The sequence below is a fragment of the Bubalus kerabau genome, chromosome 15 (assembly GCF_029407905.1).
Source record: "Bubalus kerabau isolate K-KA32 ecotype Philippines breed swamp buffalo chromosome 15, PCC_UOA_SB_1v2, whole genome shotgun sequence".
NCBI classification, from domain to species: Eukaryota; Metazoa; Chordata; class Mammalia; order Artiodactyla; family Bovidae; genus Bubalus; species Bubalus kerabau.
The window spans coordinates 67,908,729-67,929,381 of record NC_073638.1 but is presented as its reverse complement, the minus strand read 5'-3'; the positions used below and the strand labels follow the sequence as shown (position 1 = coordinate 67,929,381).

The window sequence follows — 20,653 nt, the reverse complement described above, 5'->3', positions numbered from 1 at the left end:
TAGGCTCAAAGCCTCCCCTCCCCCTCACCAGCAGGGCCAGTCAGCTGACCCTCCTCATTTCACTTTCTCTCAGAGGCAGCAACCAAAGCTGGACAGATGCTCCAGACAGCAGGGAACGGACAGCCCTGGTGATAAAACAGAGAAATTTAGGAGCCCCGCAGTGGCTTCCCTTATACTCTCTCATATTCATGAGAAAGAGAAGAACTTTATCAGCATTTGCCCCAGGGTGCTAATTTAATATGCTAAGGATAAGATGTTCATATCTGGCATCTTGTAGCTGAAAAGAAATTTGCTCACTGCAAAAGAGACTACTCAGGCCAGTTGAGGAGCTGTTAAACAATGAAGTCATTCTAACATTCTTCATGACAGAGATGTCAGTTTAGGATGGTTCTCAGTCACTGAGGATGAAGATGGAAATGTCTTAAAGAACCAGAGGGACCTTATAACAAAGGAGTTGCTTCTCTAAGTCAGTCTTGCCCGTGTAAAAAGCAAGGGCTTGGGAATTCATCAGAGCAGGGTTCCAGACTCAGCTCATTAAACACATGACTTTGGTAAATTACTTACTTTGCCACAAGGAAAATAAGCTTATTGGGTATTTTATTATTATTACATAATGTGTGCTCATTGAATAAATTCAAACAATATAGACAGAAGAGAAAAAAACAACAACATTCACTCAAAATTTCATGACCCAAAGATAGATGACATTAACATTTTGCTGGGCAAGTTAGCTAACTTCTTTTGGCCTGACTACTAATGGAAACAAACACAGAGGCTGGCAGGAGAGGAGATGCATGAAATAAGTCAGGTAAAATGCTTAACTTCCCTGGTGGCTCAGTGGTAAAGAATCCACCTGCCAATACAGGAGACATGGGTTCAATCCCTGGGCTGGGAAGTTCCACTGGAGAAGGAAATGGCAACCCACTCCAGTATTCTTACCAGGGAAATCCCATGGACAGAAAAGCCTGGCAGCCTACAGTACCCACATGGTCACAGAAGAGTCAGACACCAGTTAGTGACTAACACAGCAAACAATGCTTAGCTCAGGGTGTAGCTAATAAGGCTCTCCCATGCTAGGGGGGTGATGGCCTGTTTGCCAGGGTCTCTCTTGGTAAGCGCTGAATGTGCCACAGCCTGGGAAATCTCTCAGTCTTGGGCAATCCAGGATGGCTGGTTACCATGCACACAGAATAACCCCAAAGGAAAGAGGACAGCAGCGAAGTAGCCTATTCCCTGAAATCCAGACAATGCAGAAGGAGTACATGATGGTTGTTTTAACCAAGCAGCATCCTTCAGTTCCCCTCAGATTCATTTTTATTATCTAACACAGGGTCAGTTTGGACTGAAGGGGAAAATCTCAAGATCAGTGGTCCAATATCAGAAAGGCATCATCCTAGTATGGAACTGTCACTCATCCAGAAGCAGTTTTGATTTCCAGCAAATGGCATTTCCTTCCTGCCTGCCTATGACTTCTGGTTGAAGGAGTGAGCAGAAATCTGCCACACTCCCCTGAGCTCTAAGCTGATCTTGACGAGCAGATGGGAAGCCCAGCAGAACACCATCCCCCCAATCCAGACTGCCACTCTCCAGCCACCTCTAAGCCCTAAGAACATCAACCTGGTTCCATTTCCCTTCAGTCTTTTAACTTGCACAACTCTGGATGGCACTGCAGAGCAGGACACAGGTCTCATCATTGTGGTATCAGTTCTGCCTCGCAGAACTCAGCCTTATTCTGACTTTATCAATGATAGAAGCAACATGTCTGACTCTTTGTGATGCCATGCACTGTAGCCCCCCAGACTCTTCTGTCCACAGAAGTCTCCAGGCAAGAATACTAAACTAGGTAGCCATTCCCTTCTCCAGGGGATCTTCCTGACCTAAGAATCAGACCCGGGTCTCCTACATTACAAGCAGATTCATTTACCACTGAGCCACCAGGGGAGCCCAATAGAAGCAACAGAGACTAACAAAGGTGTTTTCTTAACCAGATCCTCAGTCTGCTGATTTCTGATGACCATCAGGAGAATGTTCATCCCTAACACGTTAGATGGCTCACTTTCTGTGCTCCCAGTTTAATAAATCACTCACTCTGGACATCCTGACAGATGTCCAAGTGATATTTCCTTTGGCTAACTCATCCCATCCTTTCTAGTTATTGACTCAGTCCTTCTGTCATCTTGTTTAGATGACATCTAATCATCTAAACAAGTCCCAGCCAACATCTTTGAGTTATGACACTTTCTTCCTTCTCTTCCCACATTCTTTTTCATTTGGCTTCTCTCGATTACTCTTCTCTGTGCTCACCTGGAGATCCTTAATGATCTTGCCTCTAGTGCATTCAAACCTTTGGACTAACAAGTGTTCTGAGCTGTTTTCTTCCTTCTGGGAAGCCAACTGGAAAGTCATCCAGACATACTGCCCCAACTGTATTTCAAGTAAGCACCAGAGGAGCTAAGAGCCTCCATCCCCTAAGGATATATGGAGTGCCAACTGCTTATCTTTGAGTTTGAATAATAAAACACACGCGCACACACATATACATATATACTTCAACAGCTGGTGAGTTTAAGTGACACTACATTAATAGCAATAATAAAAATTTCCATCCTTGTCCTTGATGATGGCCAGTCATGCAAGAACCTCAGCCTCTGACAAAGACCTCCAAACCCCATGAGCATTTCCATGGGTTCATTTATAGGTAGACCTGCAAACCCAGTCAGGACCACATGGCTTTTTCCAGGCACACTGCCAACCCACCTCTGTTTCTGTCTCCCCTAAGGTACCACAGTCGCTCAGCTGACAACATCACTTACACTGTGGAACAGTCCAAATGAGCAGGGGTCCAAATGAGAACAGTCCAAATGGTACAGGAAATGGGAAAATCAGTGCTGCCAGGACCCTGCAGTTGAATGTAACGTAAAATGAGAAAGTGCAAATGAAACATCTTGCAGGTTTTCCTCTCTCTCCCTCCAGCTCAGCTCCAAGTCCTTGGGCCTGAGCTGAGTGTAGACCTAAAGGATCAGCTCCGCATTCTGCTCACAACCACAACCCCCACAGGGACAAATGACCATGACCATATGAATGGGTCAAATTCATCATGCATAGGTATTTCTCCCCTTAATATAAGTTCTCACCCTGGATGTTCCTCATGCAAAGTGAAAGTGAAGTCGCTCAGTCGTGCCCGACTCTTAGCGACCCCATGGACTGCAGCCCTCCAGGCTCCTCCATCCATGGGATTTTCCAGGCAACGTTACTGGAGTGGGTTGCCATCACCTTCTCCCTCATGCAAATAGAACTCCTCATCAAATAGAACTCCATCATCTGTGCTCAGGTTCCACTCTCCTAATCCCCCTTACCAGTTCCAGATCCCAGATTCCCACACATGCCTAAACCCCAAATGAATAGATTTATACATGTGTATACTATTTGGGAGGCTTCGCTCGTTGCTCAGACTGTAAAGAATCCTCTTGCAATTCAAGAGACCTGGGTTCAATCTCTGGGTCAGGAAGATCCCCTGGAGAAGGGAATGGCTACCCACTCCAGTATTCTTGCCTGGAGAATCCCATGGACAGAGGAGCCTGGTGGGCTCATTTTTAAATGATTCATTACAAACCCTGAGCACATGTCTAGACATGAGGGTTTTAAAAATGAAAGAGATACAGTTCTACTTTTAGAAGGATGCATATTCCTAGATTGTTTTCCATCATCTGGGATTACTAGGCCATCGATAGGCCATAAAACAACAGATGTTACAAGTCCAGGAGCTGGTGTGTTGTGTCACATGGGCCCATGTGGTTGCTTTTGTGAGTTTTTCCTGGAAAATGTCCAGTCATAAGACCCAGTGAAACTATTAGAAGAAACTGATCCTAATAATACACAGAATTAACATAATCAGGAAAATGGCTGAAACAAATGGCTCTTGACACTGCAATAACGGCTTCTTCATAAGAGAAAATGAATTCAGGGGCAAATAATAGAAACTAATGAAGGTACCATAGACAAAGTCGTCCTCCCCCTCCAAAGGGATTATTTCTTTTGGGGCTGCCCTGACTTCAAGATGAGCAAAGGTTCTACTGAGAACCCTGGGAGAGGATGGATAATTTGAATGGGAGCTGCAGCCACAGAGGCTTCACAGACTGCGAGCAGTCACTTCTCAAGGGAAGTGGTAAATTTCCACAGCCTTTATAGATCACTTGGCTGATATTTTAATACCAACAGTCTATGTCTTTAAAGGGTATTTACAGCTTTAATGGCATTAAGGTGACTGGATACCCTGGGACTCTTGAACTTTTATCTGTTGGTGAAAAGTATAAATCACCTTGACACCAGATTAGCCTATGGAGATGTTTTCCCTAGAAATCACTAGCTCATCCTCAGTTATCTCCAGCTCTGGAGACAGCCCCAGCCAAGCAGAACAGGCCCCCAGGTAGCAGTGATCACCTTTCAAGGGAACAGCAAAGGTCAAGCAGGGCAGGCAGGGAGGTGTGATAAGTGGGATTTTTACCCCTTCCTAGTCTGGAATACGCCTAAGGCAGAATCGGGGTCACCTTCTTGAGATTTTCCATTGTACACAGAAAATAATTCAGGGGTCCAACTGGGAATGGACTTGAGAAGACTGAGAGACCTTGAGCAAGTCACTCCACACCTCTAGTTTCTTCATCTTGTCTGTACTTTCAATTTCTAATATTTTATCATTCCTAGAAGAAGTAAGAACCCAAGCAATGTCCAGAGACATTAGACCAGAGGCTAATCCTCTGAGACTCCTCCTCCTCCACTCAAGGTGAAGCACTAAGACTGGGGGAAAATGATTCTTACATTTATTCATTCATTCAACAAACATTCACCGGCCGTCTTCCCAGGGAGGGGCTCTAAGCTGCAGATTGCAGATGTTTATTAAGGAATGCCTGTGAGATCATCACCTGTGAAAAGGCACGGATGGAAGCTGGGGGTTGTGCTGCAAGGCCGTATCTACATGCATTCCTGGCCCTTGGGGTGATGAAGGGCCTGCAGAGGTGCCCCAGGTTGAGGTGAGAGAGCCAGGACATCACACCCTGCGTTCTACAGTCACAGACATGGGCCACCCCGAGTAGGGGGGCTGAACTTGACCTTGGTTACCTCTGCAGCCAAGGCACACTGTGCTGACAGCTGAAGGATACTGAAGATATCACTCCCAATCGCTGGGACAACAAGTCCCTCTTTGAAAGAGGGTGTGGGTGCATCTCCACATCCACCACATCTTCTCTATTAAAGACGAAGAATGACAATAACCCACCAGGAAACCAGGAAAACTGAGCCAGAGGCCTCAGATGCCCTTCCAGGTGTGTATAGACAGGCAAAGCAGCTCACACAGGAGTTTAACACACATACACATACACACACACCAGTGTCTAAAAATAAAGAATTCCCAGGAAAGCCTCACCTTCTCATTCTGACTGGGTATACCCGGCAGCTCTTCTTTTCTCTCTAGGCCTTCAGAAGCTTTCCAGCAGAGACAACTTTATTTATGATACTGAACAATACTTGGAAAGAAAAAGAGCCCAGTCAGAAAAAAATAAGAAGCTCAGCTAGGAATCTTCAAGGCTCCTTGATACATTTCTTACTGTTTTTCTGGGCAGAAATTTTCATTTACAAAATTTCTACAGCTCAATTTGTCTTGTGTTAGTTTTTCATTATTCCCATTTTTTTTTAAAGCACACATATGTTCGGAACAAATCATTTCCTCTGATTCATGTGTTCAATTAGTTTGGATATTAACTTGAGCTGCCCAACCCATGGCAGTGAGTAAGTGTGCACCTCTGATTCTGAAGTTCCCTAAACTTTCCAGGATTAAATTAGCCTTTCACAGACATCAAGGGGCTGACACAAGGCAGGGGGCATGACTTCTTAGTGTTTCTATTTGTATACTCCAGAAGCCTGACAGTTGGTGGTTTCCCTGAAGGTTGTAAACTCTCTGGGATGAGCTAAATCATGAGTGATGGGTCAGGAGAGTAAGATGCAGTATTCAAGCTGGGTTGCAAATACCAAAGACAAGAGTGAAGCAAGACTAAGGGCCTCAGGAACCCAGGATGGATGTTTAAGAGCTGGAAGGTGCTTGGGACAATATATCCTATTCCTTCATAAAAAAAAAAGAAAAAAAAAAAAAAAAAAAGCCAAGAAAGGTTGAGGAATTGGCCGGATTGCTCCACGTGTGTTAGCAGCAGAGCTGAGATACAAATTTCTTGGCACCCAAACAGGGACCTTTCTCTATTCCAACTACAGAAGAATATTTATTGGAGTTGGAAATACTTCAAGGCACAATTGGGCAGGAAGTTATCAGAAATATATTATAATCATAGCTTTCTCATTTTCATTTTATGATCCCAGCAATGAAATGTGGGATCGTTTTAAAGGCATGCAAAGTCCCACAAAGGCTTATGCGGGGATGGGAAAAATCAATAATTTCCCTGATCACAGAGACCAATGGGAAGCCTGCTCCCATCTGGGTCTCTGGAGAACACCTCCGCACATCCTGTAACACCAGAAATAATTCAATTATCCTACATCATTTTTCCCCACTCCCAGTTCATTCTTTTCATTTTTCACTGCTTGTCATCATTGATTTCTTACCTGTTTCCCTCTTTATTTTCTATTTCCCCACCCCCTAGATTCCCTGGTGGCTTCCCTGGTGGCTCAGACAGTAAAGAATCCACCTGCAATGCGGGAGACCTAGGTTCAATCACTAGGTTGGGAAGATCCCCTGGAGAAGGGACCGGCTACTCACTCCAGTATTCTGGCCTGGAGAATTCCAAGGACTGTATAGTCCATGGGGTTGCAAAGAGTCAGACACGACTGAGCGACTTTCACTTTTGCCCCCAGATTAAGAGGTCCAAGAGGGCAGGAAACTTATTTGTTTTATTCATCTGTTAACCTCCAGCACCAACAAGCACACACAAAAGAACTGCTGAATGCATGGATGAAAAAGCAAGTGAATGAACAAATTGGAGACAATGGTGATCATTAGCTCCCTGATACGATTTTTCCTTTTGTCCTCCTCAAATGCCTTTTCCCTATCCCTCTCATCTCCCTCCCCACTCTCCTCCCATTTCCCTGTTCCACTCATCATTTTTAAATAGAAAAACTAAGATACAGAATGTAAATATTTCTATTATTGAACACGTAATTAGAATTAGAGACATAAATAAAATAAATTCCTAAAATTTCTGGATTCTCATCTCTTTGCAGTGGATCACATTGCCTTATGAGTTATCTGAGATCTCTCTTACACAACATATATAGTTTAGATAGGCTTTATCTACAAAAAATATATTTATTTCCTCAGCGTGGAAAGAAGAACATCTCCAAAATTGTGCCTGTTCTGTGGGTTACTGTCTAATAAGCTTCTCTGGAAGGAAAAAAAAAAAAAAAAGCCATTAATAGGTTTGAGAAATTCTACCTACTTTATAACACTTAGGGGTCATCACAAAATATTATGGAACCCTAAACATTATGTTCTAAAATGAATTTACTTTTGTTAGACCTAATTTCTCCAAATTTATTTGACCAAGGCAACCCTTTTCTGAACCCAACACCTATTCACATTTCTTTAAACTAGTGATTGCTGGGAAAGATTGAAGGCGGGAGGAAAAGGGGACAACAGAGGATGAGATGGTTGGATGGCATCACCGATGCTATGGACATGAGTTTGAGTAGGCTCCTGGAGTTGGTGATGGACAGGGAAGCCTGGCATGCTGCAGTCCATGGGGTCTCAAGAGTCAGACATGACTGAGCGACCAAACTGAACTGCATATTCTAAGTCATAGTTTGGAAAAAGCTAAAGTGGGAGCGCATTAAAAACAATGTGCAGTCACTGATGGGGCTTCCTAGGTGGCTCAGTAGTAAAGAATCCACTTGCCAATGCAGGAGACACAGGAGACGCAGGTTTGATCCCTGGGCGGGGAAGATCACCTAGAGTAGGAAATAGCAACTCTCTCCAGTATTCTAGCCTGGAAAATCCCACGGACAGAGGGGCCTGGCAGGCTGCAGACCACGGGGTCGCAAAGATTCAGACACGACTGAGTGAGCGCACACGCACAATCACTGGTGGAGGTGTGGCTCCTGCGTAAGTACTGAGGTGGCACCAACCAGAGCTTTGACTTTGTGAACAAATCCACCTGTCCTTATTAGATAAGCTGGACTCCAACCTAGTGTCTTTAGAAAAGTGACAGAACCTGCGGAAGAAAATAACTAAACAGAGAGGAGAAGGGCATGAAAGAGCTATCATTGCCAGTGCTTCCTGGCTTTCACCATATTAACCCTGGGCTGAATGTGATGTGACTCTCTTCTCTTTTCTCTCCCAAGGCCACCAAGCTTTTAATTATCACTCTAATTTTAAAAACAAATCATGAAAATCCCATAAACTACCATCTTCAAGTTCAGATAACTTGTAGCACCTTGCATGTTCAGCTCAGGTCAGTTCAGTCACTCAGTCGTGTCTGACTCTTTGAGACCACATGGACTGCAGCACGCCAGGCTTCCCTGTCCATCACCAACTCCCAGAGTTTACTCAAACTCACATCCATCGCATCAGTGATGCCATCCAACCATCTCATCCTCTGTTGTCCCCTTCTCCTCCCACCTTCAATCTCTCCCAGCATCAGGGTCTTTTCCAGTGAGTCGGTTCTTTGCATCAAGTGGCCAAAGTATTGGAGTTTCAGCTTCACCATCAGTTTTTCCTATAAATATTCAGGACTGATTTCTTTTAGGATTGACTGGTTAGATCTCCTTGCAGTCCAAGGAACTCTCAAGAGTCTTCTCCAACACCAGAGTTCAAAAGCATCAGTTCTTCAGTACTCAGCTTTCCTTACAGACCAACTCTCACATCCATACATGACTACTGCAAAAACCTTAGCTTTGACTAGACAGACCTTTATTGGCAAAATAATGTCTCTGCTTTTTAATATGCTGTCTACATTGGTCATAGCTTTTCTTCCAAGGAGTAAGTATCTTTTAATTTCATGGCTGCAGTTACCATCTGCAGTGATTTTGGAGCACCCCAAAATAAAGTCTGTCACTGTTTCCATTGTTTCCCCATCTATTTGCCATGAAGTAATGGGACCAGATGCCATGATCTTAGTTTTCTGAATGTTGAGCTTTAAGCCAACTTTTTCACTCTCCTCTTTCACTTTCATCAAGAGGCTTAGTTCTTTGCTTTCTTTTGCCATAGGGTGGTGTCATCTGCATATCTGAGGTTATTGATATTTCTCCCAGCCAACTTGATTCCAGCTTGTGCTTCATCCAGCCTGGCATTTTGCATGATGTACTCTTCATAGAAGTTAAATGAACAGGGTGACAATATACAGCCTTGACCTACTCCTTTCCTGCATCTTATAACAAGTAAATTTTTTTAAAATGATAACTCCCCAACTCTAAACCTCTGGTTCCCTTACCTGGAACTGTAACATAATCAATTCTTCTCATTCATAGCACCTGCCTAGATTTCTGTAGCACCTAAATCTCTTTGGGCTTCTCTAATAGCTCAGTTGGTAAAGAATTCGCCTGCAATGCAGGAGACCCTGGTTCGATTCCTGGGTTGGGAAGATCAGCTGGGGAATGGATAGGCTACCCACTCCAGTATTCTTGGGCTTCCCTGTGGCTCAGCTGGTAAAGAATCCGCCTGCAATGTGGGAGACCTGAGTTCGATCCCTGGGTTGGGAAGATCCCTGGAGAAGGGAAAGGCGACCCACTCCAGTATTCTGGCCTGGAGAATTCCATGGACTGTAAAGTCCATGGGGTTGCAAAGAGTTGGACAGGACTGAACAATTTTTACTCACTCTTCACTAAATCTCTACTCCTCTACCTACTACTTCTCTATGTGACCTTGGGCAAGTTAAACATCTCATGCCTCATTTTCCTCATCTGCAATACAGGTAGTACAAGGATTAAATTTGTTATTACATGTTAAAGTTTATAATGGTGTCAGCACATATTTACCTCTCAATAAAATAGCTATTGTTAGTATAGTCATCTTCATATAATGATGAATCTTCCAGATGATTAGTTTCAGATCATTTCAGCATTCTATGAGCCATCTGAGTGGAAATGGAGTCATTACCAGTCCCATCTTTAAAGACTTAGATGAGATAGACCAAAGCAAAATAACTGTGGAACCCACATATACATTATTGTTTGTAAACAAACATTCAGGATACTAATTGGTAAGAAAAAAAAGCCAAACACACCATTATTTCGAATGGCTATAGAAATCTGAGGATCCTAATTGATAAGCTAATTTACTTACTATTCTTTTAGATCACCAATTTCAGCCCACAAGTAAACATTTACCTTGATTGCTGGCATAGGAAATTTTAAAAGAAAATCAAGGCAGCATGTCGATTGTGACCAAAACTTCTGTTTCATCAGCCATCATCTGTCAGCAGTCCTTCAAAAACAGCAAAGACCAATAAAATCCAAGGGTCTACTAAGTACTAGCCAACAGTTACACCCAGAGAGAACACTCCTGCAAGTACTAATCCCCTAAGAACACATTCACGCTGCCTTTCGCATCTGTATTGAGCACCCGCCATGAACCAGCACCAATACGGACACGCAGGAGGACCACAAACCAAACAAGCTCAACACCGCCTTCATGAAACTTGGCATCTTGTCAGGGAGAGAGTCAATTAACACAAGATATTTCAACAGGTACAGTGAAAGTCACAGGACCATAGCAGTCATAATAAAGTACTCTTTTCCCCTGCTGCTGCTGCTGCTGCTAAGTTGCTCGGTCGTGTCCGACTCTGTGCGACCCCATAGACAGCAGCCCACCAGGCTCCTCTGTCCCTGGGATTCTCTAGGGAAGAATACTAGAGTGGGTTGCCATTTCCTTCTCCAATGCATCCATGCATGCTAAGTCACTTCAGTTGTGTCCAACTCTGTACAATCCTATGGACGGCAGCCCACCAGGCTCCTCCGTCCACAGGATTCTCTAGGCAAGAATACTGGAGTAGGTTGCCATTTCCTTCTCCACTTTTTTCCCCTAACCATTCAGTTAATAAGAATAATTGTCTTATCTCCAAGGACCACAGAAAGTAACACAAAAGTTTTTAAGAGGTAAAATTATGTTTGTATGTCCTTAGAATGGTATATTGGAGAAGGCAGTGGCAACCCACTCCACTACTCTTGTCTAGAAAATCCCATGGATGGAGGAGCCTGTTGGGCTGCAGTCCATGGGGTCGCTAGGAGTCGGGCACGACTGAGCAACTTCACTTTCACTTTTCACTTTCATGCATTGGAGAAGGAAATGGCAACCCACTCCAGTGTTCTTGCCTGGAGAATCCCAGGGACGGGAGAGCCTGGTGGGCTGCCATCTCTGGGGTCGCACAGAGTTGGACATGACTGAAGCGACTTAGCAGCAGCAGCAGCAGCAAAATGGTATATTGTTCCTAACTCAGCTTCTTCTTCCCATCCAATCAGGAGACTGATTGGCTCCTTGGGACTGAGGTTCGTGTTCCATATTCTCCTTCAGTGAAGACTCCATAGGGTACACTGATCTCCAGAAATAAGTATCTTAAAGGAGCATGAAAAAAATACATTTTAACATATGTCTTATTCCATATAATAAGGTCCTCCAATGATGAGACCTGCATGGGTTGTACTTGCTCAGGGGGAAGTAGTGACAACTTGCAGGTGTTAAGACCTGACCTGAAAGAATAGTGGAATAAGACTACGATGACCTTATTTTCCAAACCAAAAATCAGGACACAAAGTCTAACAAAGAACTTTTTCCACTTCTGGGAATTAGGCTCTCTGAGAGATGTAGTTTAAATGCCAAAATATATTGGCATTTCTGGGACACTGAGAGCATTGAATATATGGAAATAACAGGGCAGAATCCTTGAAATCAAGACTACTCTGAAAAAAAAAAAAGTCAAGAAATCTCAACCTAATAGAGTCTGCACAAAATACAATCTTGAGACCTGTGGAGATTAAAATCAGAGGAGAAGTGGATGGAAGCAGTAGTTTCTAAGCATGCAATAAGAGAACAAATGAACCTTGAGTATCCCTAGGTGTAGAGAAAGGGGGAAGAAAAAAAATTCTTTTCAGTTTATAATACCTCTTACCCAAATCAACTGATTCTTTTTATCCCTCTGGTTGAAAATGTGTCCAAATATTTTAAGGTAAAGCAATCAAAATGCCCCTTGATCAACTATTTAAGTAGAAGATGAATCCACAAATATATTTTTGGTTTTGCTCTTTCATTATAAGCACCAGAGACCCACTGTTTCCCTAAAAATGAAGGGTAGACATTTATCGGATAATGAATAGATAGAAAGATTATTAGGCCTTTCCTTCCATTTCAGCTTTAATCCTGGCAGAAACTGACTTAAAATGGATGTTTCAAGTTTCAGTTCTGAGAAGAAAGTCTGATCCCTGCTCTTACCATTTCACGCCAGTTAATGCCATAGGACGCTGACCCAACTCTGGGTTTTTGCCCACTCTGACCTCATAAATCATGTCCTAAGAGCAACCCACTCCAGTGTTCTTGCCTGGAGAATCCCAGGGACGGGAGAGCCTGGTGGGCTGTCGTCTCTGGGGTCGCACAAGAGTCGGACACGACTGAAGCGACTTAGCAGCAGCAGCAGCAAGCAGTATTCTAGATTTGCTAGCTTCACTAAGAGGCGCTATAGGAAAGCCAGCAATGTGAAAGTGTCCTGCACCATTCTTAAGACAATGTTATGGATGTCTAACCTTCAAGGAGAATTTTGTAACTCTAGTTCCATTCCAAGTTCACCCAGCTGTTCTACATGTACTCACACTTGTCTCTCAAAGGACATGAGTTTGAGTAAACTCGGGAGTTGATGATGGACAGGGAGGCCTGGCATGCTTCAGTCCATGGGGTCGCAAAGAGTAGGACATGACTGAGAGACTGCATGGAACTGACACCTGTCTCTAAACAGCACCATCCGCTCAGAATGTCTTTCAGGAGACGGGAGCTGGCTGTACCTCCCTCCACCCCTAGGGGGCGCCAAAATGTTTGTTCTGTGCCTGCAACAGACAGGCTATGGCACCCTCTCTCCGATGTCCTCCTGGATCAGCAAAACTCTCCTGGACCCCTCAGGTCTGTTCTTCCTCCTTCAAGTCGGAGGCTACCTATAGCAGAAACTGTTGGTGCCCAGCTCATATTATGTCAGCCCCTACCAGATCCCACTTGAGATCAATTCTCATAGTTGCCAATAACATCCTGTGACTGGCTGCCAGAAAGAATTCCCTGGCTACAGAGCCATGCTCTGCCCCACATGACAAGACAGGCCGAAAGTGCCAAGGAGACAATGCCTGCAGAACTGGCTCCCACCAATGAGAGAGAGAAACTGGTGGATAAATATTTCAGTTTCCTCACTTCATTGATGAAACCATTCTGGGGCTTGTTCTACACAAACTCTTGGAGGGTCCATAGTAGGATTGGGTTTCAACTGCCCATAGTGAATATACCTACGGGAATACACCCTTTATTAGCTTTCTCCTCTGCCCCTCTCACTTTTTTCCCACTCTTCCTGCTACTGCTGCTGCTAAGTCGCTTCAGTCGTGTCCGACTCTGTACGACCCCATAGACGGCAGCCCACCAGGCTCCCCTGTCCCTGGGATTCTCCAGGCAAGAACACTGGAGTGGGTTGCCATTTCCTTCTCCAATGCATGAAAGTGAAAAGTGAAAGTGAAGTCACTCAGTCGTGCCCGACTCTTCACGACCCCATGGACTGCAGCCCACCAGGCTCCTCCGTCCATGGGATTTTCCAGGCAAGAGTACTGGGAGTGGAGTGCCATCACCTTCTCCGACTTTTCCTGCTATCAACTCTCAAAGAAACTATTTGTACCCACAACCTTGTCTCAGGGTCTGTTTTTGTGAAAACAAAGGTAAAAATCAAGGGACCATTTCACCGACCGTCCCCAATCTGCTGATACCTCCCACTCCAAAATCTTGCTTTGACATCTTGCTTTGAATGATTCCGAACATGATCCAAGCTCCCAAACTCAGACCATTCCTGTTCCTTCACCTATTCTCCCCAGAACCAGCCCCTCTCCTCAAATCTTACATTCCCTAACCTCAGTTGTATCTTATTTCATTTAGTCTTAATGCCTCTTAGGCTTCCTGTAAAAGAATGAAGTTGGCTGTATGTTCTACTCCCAGAAGCTCACTAGTTTCTCCTGCCAGATACTTCTTCCCAGGAGCTTTTCCCCAAGGGGTCATGATGTCAGCAGTACTAACTGATGTCACCTCCATGCTTAAGAACACATGGGAGACACAATCATTTAGCTACTAATGGCCGCTGCCAGCACCCCTTGCTTCCCCCACCTTGCTTTATCCACCTTGGTTCCCCCATAGAACCGCAGAAACTGAAAAGGCCAGGAACTTGTATTTACAGCCTCTCTTGCAGCTAAGGGTTCCAAGGATTCCATTGTTGCCGACAGACATAAGGGAATTTCTGAGATAGCTTTTTTCCTCTCCCAGAAAATAAAAGAGAATGCCCTTCAATAGGTCTTCCTTCCCACTCTCTCCCCCTCTTCCCCAACCCCTCTCTGTGTGTATATGTGTCTGTCTTTGGCTCTCTCCCCAACCCCTTGTGGGTGTGAGAGTGACACACACATATGCAGTTACCCTCCTGCCTTCTCCTCTGGACACACTACATACATAAAAATCTTCAGGAACTACAGAAAAAAAATCCAGTAAGCAAGACAAATATGATAAGCCAAAAGAATTTTGAGATGTCAGCTCCACACACTGACATCATGGAGCTAAGGATGTGAACACCAGGACGGCCTGCTTCCAGATTTCTTCTTTGGTAACAAGTGTCCTTTGGGTTCCTCCACTGTTGGTTGAGTTACACTTGCAGCCACGACTATTTCCAGCTCACACTGGGCAAAACAGGGCAGAAGGTGTGTAGGGTTCTTGCTCAAGCAACAACAATGTATTAACTGCCTGGTCTTTGCAAAGCATGGGAGGGATAGGGAACATGTATAAAGCAAAGTCCCTTCAGAGGATTAGAGAAATTGTGATAAAGAGGCTGCGAGGCTGTGGAATCAGCACAGCCCCTGTGCTGATGCAGGGGCTCCCAGGAGAGGGAGGCTGCTGTGGACCACGGCAGTGGGGGGGATTTCCTCAGTCAAACTCAGAGGCACACAGGATTTAAGTGGATGGAGAAGAACATTCCAAGCAAGGGAAGTCATGGAAACAATGATGCTTGATTTAATTTTATAAGACAACTTGGGAAAGGCAGTCAACCAATGTGGCTGCAAAAAGGGATGGTGTTGGATATCATTGAGCCCCTGGCACTATTCTTGTGAACAACAAGGACTTGGTTGTTAACATATGCTAGCTGCGAAAGGACATGGGGGCATCATCTCAGAGGGCAGGGATCACAGGCATGGCCCAACTAAGAAAAAAAGATAATGCAATGACAGTTTATTGAATACTGGGCAGTCACTATGGTAAACATTTTGTACAAATTATCTCGTGTCATGCTCAATACACTCTTACAGATGGGAATTACATTACTGGTTACTGTGGATAAGAAAACTACGATTTCAAAAATGCTTTTAAACAGTACACTGTTCGGAAATTCCCCGGCAGTCCTGTGGTTAGGACTCAGCACTTTTATTGTCAAAGACCTGAGTTCAATACCTAATCATGAGACTAGGATTCCATAGGCCACACAGCGTGGCCTAAAACAAACAAAAATTACACTGCTAATAAGCGACAGGATCCAATTTCAAACTCAGGTGACCCCTTGACTCTGATAGGTAGTTAGACCTGAATGAGTGTCCTGCCCACAGGCTCCCGTGTGCTTCTCTCTGCCACAGCACCAGCCACACTGACTTGCTGACCTGTCTCCTCCAGTAACTTCAGACAACCTGTGGACGTGGACAGTGGTTCATTCACCTGGTGACCCCCATGCCCTCCCAGTGCCTTGAGAGATCTTGGATCGTGGCCACACTGATCAGCATTTGCTGAACAGATCCCAGTCTTCACTCTTAAGTGCTGAGTTGATTCATAAATTGAAATAATCTCCTTAGGTTTAAGGTACAACATCCTGGCAGGGGCATTAAACTAAGGTACGGGTGGCTGACTTTGGCCAACTTATCTGAGAAGACTCCTTCCTCAAAACACAGCCTCACCACCTACTCAGTCCAAGGCTGAAAAGGAAGCTTTTGAACAGAAAGCAGACTAAAGGGCTGGTGAGTACCAGCAGGACTCTTCCCAGAGCACCGTGCGTGGCTTCAGAACCCATGAGGGAGCAGAAGTGCAAAGGGCAAAAGCGAGCACAAGAGAGTCATTGGGGAGATGTCCATTACTGAAGGGCTGCTCCTCATCACTGGAGGCCAGCCAAAACACAGGCAGCTTACATTTCAGCCAGGTGGACTGCAGTCAGAGGAAAGGAAAGATATTTAGCCACCACTCATCCATCAGAAATTCACATCATACAGACTGGTACTGAACACAGTCTAGGTCCCAAGACAACAGGAATGCAAAGTCAGAGAAGGCTGCTCACTGCCCTCCTTATAGCCCAACCCCACCTGGCAGACCACCAAGCCAACAACGACCATTCAGGGGAAGGCTGCTTTATTTGGGGCATGCCAAGGAAGTGCTGGAAAAGGGCTTCTCACCTATACTTTTTCTGCCAAGCTTCCTTGAGTACTTCCTCTCTACAAAGCACTGGGCTAGCCATGAGGGTACAAAGATGAGTTACAGACCCACTATCTAAGACTTCCTAATGGAGGAGCTGATACATAGACTATGACTTCCGATAAATGTGGTGTAGGGGTACTGAGGAATGAAGAGCCCTAAACACAGTGCTGTCCGACAGAAAACAGATCACCACATAAGTGACTTTGAATATTCTAATAGCCAGGTTAAGAAAGATAATAAAAAGCCAAGACATTAATTTTAACAATATTTTGTGCAATCCAATAACTGAAATATCGTTTCAACATGCAATTGATATTTTTTTCAAACTCCTTGTGCTTCAGTTTTTAAAATTAACAGCAGTGAAAAATTCAGTTCGTCCTTCTCACAAGCCACACTTCAAGTGCTCAATAGTCATGTGTGACTGGCGGCTACTGTGTAAGGCAGGGTGGAGCTAGAGGAAATGACACCTGAATTGAGTGTAGATGAATGACCGAGAGTTAACACAAAGGCAGGAAAGGCATTTCAGGCAGAAGCATCAGCCTGCAGGAGGACAGATTCAGAGTGATGAGAGCAGTAAATGTGGCAGAAGAAAACGCAGAGATGCAGGCAAAGAGAGAGTCAACTAAATAATGCTTTCTGTGCTAAACTAAGGAGACAGACTTTATCCACGGGAAGTAAGGGGGAAGGTGTGTGAATTTTTTTAGGGCTGCCGTAACAAAGTACCGCAAACCTGGTGGGTTAAATCAATAGACATTTGTTTTCTCACAGTTCTGGGGCCCAGAAGTCTGAAATCCACATGTCGGCAGGACTATGATCCCTTGGGAGGCTAGAAGAGAGGACCCATCCTTGCCTCTTCCAGCTTCTAGTGGTACACTGTGTTCCTGGCTTGTGATAAGCCAAGAATTATTTTTTTAACAGTGATGGGAATTATTCACTGAAGGAGATATATGACGATGTAGGAGAGAAAGGAATTGTTATTGTAATAGTCTCAGGTGGGCTGAAGGGAATAGGGCCTAGTATACAAATAAAAGCACTTTTTAGAAAGGAATACGGACATTTAATCAATAGTGACCATGTTAGAGCAGAGAATATGGGAAGATGCCAGCAAGGGCTAAATGGGTTTGTGATTATCTCCGAGTTTCCCTGTTCTTATCTATAAATGGGAGTGTTATTAGGGCTTTGGGGAGGCTTACATGAAATAATTTTGGCAAGTATTTAGAATAAATCACGTAGTAGGTGTTCAGTAAATGAGTATGAGTGTGTATATGAATCAGTCAAGGCTAGGAAGATAACAGATGCTCCTCACTCTATAAGAGGATTTACTAAGCACCTTCAACATGATTTATTCTAAGCATTTTACAAAATTATTTCATGTAAGCCTCCACACAGACCTACTAATACTGCCATTTTACAGATGAGGAAATGCGAACTCAGAGGTAATCACAACTCCACTTAACCCTTGCCAGTGTCTTTCCATGTTCTCTGTCCTCACACTGTCATTATTGAGTCAATATCCATATTCCTTTCCAAACAAATACTTGGATTTGAATACCAGCTCCCATTCCTTATAAGAGGATTTACATAGAGGTTTTACAGGTTTACCCAATCACTGGAAGAGCTCAGTGACTGAAGGTTAGGGAAGTACCACTGGTAAAACTCACTTTGGGCACCAAGTGGGGAAAGTTGCTACAAACATCAAAAAAGACCACCGATCGTGGCTGCAACTGCCTCAGAGTACTGGGCTTCCCAGATGGTGCAGTGCTAAAGAATCCGCCTGGCAATGCAGGAGACATGAGAGACGTGGGTTCGAACCCTGCGTCAGGCAGATCCTCTGGAGCAGGAAATGGCAACCCATACTAGCCTCTCTTATTCTGCCTCCTTATCTGACATGAGGTGCCACTCACGGCAGACAGGTTTTACTGGGACAATTATACAGAAAAAAAGAGCCTGGGAATACCCTTCTTGGCATCAGGCAATCCAACACAGTATTCACAGCCACTGTACAATGAGCACACCATTTGAGGCTCCAGTTCCTCTGCAGCAAGGAGAGAAAGTCTAGTAGCTTCTCAAGCATTAAGCATACCACTAACTTCTAACTTGGAGCTGATATACATTAAAAAAAAAAAATTTAAATACTCAACTATAAATATCTGTCAATTTATTCCTCTTAAGTAATGAACAAGCCCAAGTGTTGTTCTTAGAATATGACACTGGAAAATAGCTCAAATATAGCAAACATTTTTATTTCTATACAGTGTTGAAACACATATAAAAAGGATAAACTAGTGTTGACACCAAAACTAAAACAGCCAGTTATTTCACCAGCAAAATGAATTTATTCAAAGAAGCAGAGAATTGCAATTCAGGACAAGCACGCTCTAGCAAAAGTGATGCAAATCTGGAGAAACAAGAAAGAAGAAAATTCTTTTATAGAGGAAAAGGAAAATTTGAGGGAAGCTGTTATAAACAAGGAGGAAACTGGAAGTTTGAACTCGGGTGGCTTTTTATTGGCTGATTTGCAATAGTCTCTAATTGGCTGAATTGTTGTTGGGCAGAGAGAAAACCTCCCTTCTTCTTGCTGGACTAGTAAAGCAATAACCTTCCTGTTGGCAACACAAGGTACATCTCTTCCTGTTTGGGGTCTGTAGATAGCAATGAGTGGTGGGCATGAGAGTTCCCGCCTCCAGCATCCTGACTCTGATTTAAGTGAGATTTCCTTTATTTTTGTTCACATCAGTGATAGTTAATAATTACCACAAGCCATGAATGCCCACTTGGGATTCATCTTACCTTTACAAAAATTCAAGGGGGAAAAGAATTAACCCTTTTTGTGTCTATTAAGTTTCCATCATTGTTTTAAATAAATAGTTTGGCTTCTCCTATATTCCCCTAAACTAGTATCTTACCTGTAGGAGAATTTTCTGGCTTGAACAATCTTGTGGATACTCACTTTTGTATAAAATGAAGGATAAAAGAGTTTAAAGATAATGGAAACCGTAAGTCATAGAAACAGAAGTAGGGAGCAACACTTTTATTAGAGAGATCAAGCTATAACATATTTATGAAACATACAGCACAGGTTGTAACCCTTAAGAGGCTTTACATGGCAAATAACATGTCATTTGTACTCATATGTAAAATAAATATTCAACATCTTGATGGTAGTGCCACATCGGTGGCAAACTGATGTGTGCAAGATTTTAAAATTGTACATTTAAAGATAGTACATTTTATGTACCTAAAGCAATCCTTTGATTAAAGAGCATATACATGGCAAAAAAAAAAAAAATTGTGGACTTCTAACAGTTATTAACATTAAGCAGTTATGGCATGCCTTGGGCACTTTATATGCATTTCCTTTTGTTTGTTTGTTTATGGCCGTGCTGGCTCTTTGTTGCTGCGCTCGAGCTTTCTCTAGTTGCCGCAAGCAAGGGCCGCTCTCTAGATGTGATCCACAGGCTTCTCACTGCAGTGGTTTCTCTCAATGTGGAGCGTGGGCTCTGGGGTGCATGGGCTCAGCAGCTGCAGCTCGTGCTCTAGAGCGCTGGCTCAGTAGTCGTGACGAACCGGCTCAGTCGTCCTGTGGCATCTGAGATCTTCCCAGACCAGGGGCTGAACCCATATCCCCTGTGTGGGCAGGTGGACTCTTTACCACTGAGCCGGCAGGGAAGCCCAAGATATGTATTTTCTAATCTGAACTTCTCAGCTGCCTTAAGGAGTGGGTATTTCCATACATTTTTGATGAAGACACTGAGGCTCTGAATGTTAAAATCACACTAATAACTGAGAGAGCTAGAATTCAAAACTATGAGTGTGGAGTCCAGAACCCACAGTTTTAGCCATCACACTATGCAATCTCAATTTCAGTGCCAGGATACATCTGCCTGCATGCTTTCCTTACAGAGAGAAACCTTTCCCTTTTCACTTGACAGCCAGGAAGCTCATGAATGACTTCAGTGCACAATGTCATTAATTCTAGCCTTCCCTATATGGTTT

At 43.9% G+C, this 20,653-nt stretch overlaps 1 protein-coding gene across 4 annotated transcripts in view; it reads right to left on the bottom strand.

Annotated features, from left to right (window-relative positions):
• The window catches only part of LOC129629324 (uncharacterized), a 138,950-nt gene that overhangs the window by 44,749 nt on the left and 73,548 nt on the right, over nucleotides 1-20,653 (bottom strand). For 3 of the 4 annotated variants that reach the window (XR_008703150.1, XR_008703153.1, XR_008703146.1), the window contains one exon: nucleotides 18,910-20,284. The gene's annotated coding sequence lies outside the window, so the exon portion shown is untranslated. Of the gene's footprint in view, nucleotides 1-2,813; nucleotides 2,900-3,134; nucleotides 20,285-20,653 lie in introns of those variants that run through there. The other variant, XR_008703152.1, reaches the window with a different exon arrangement.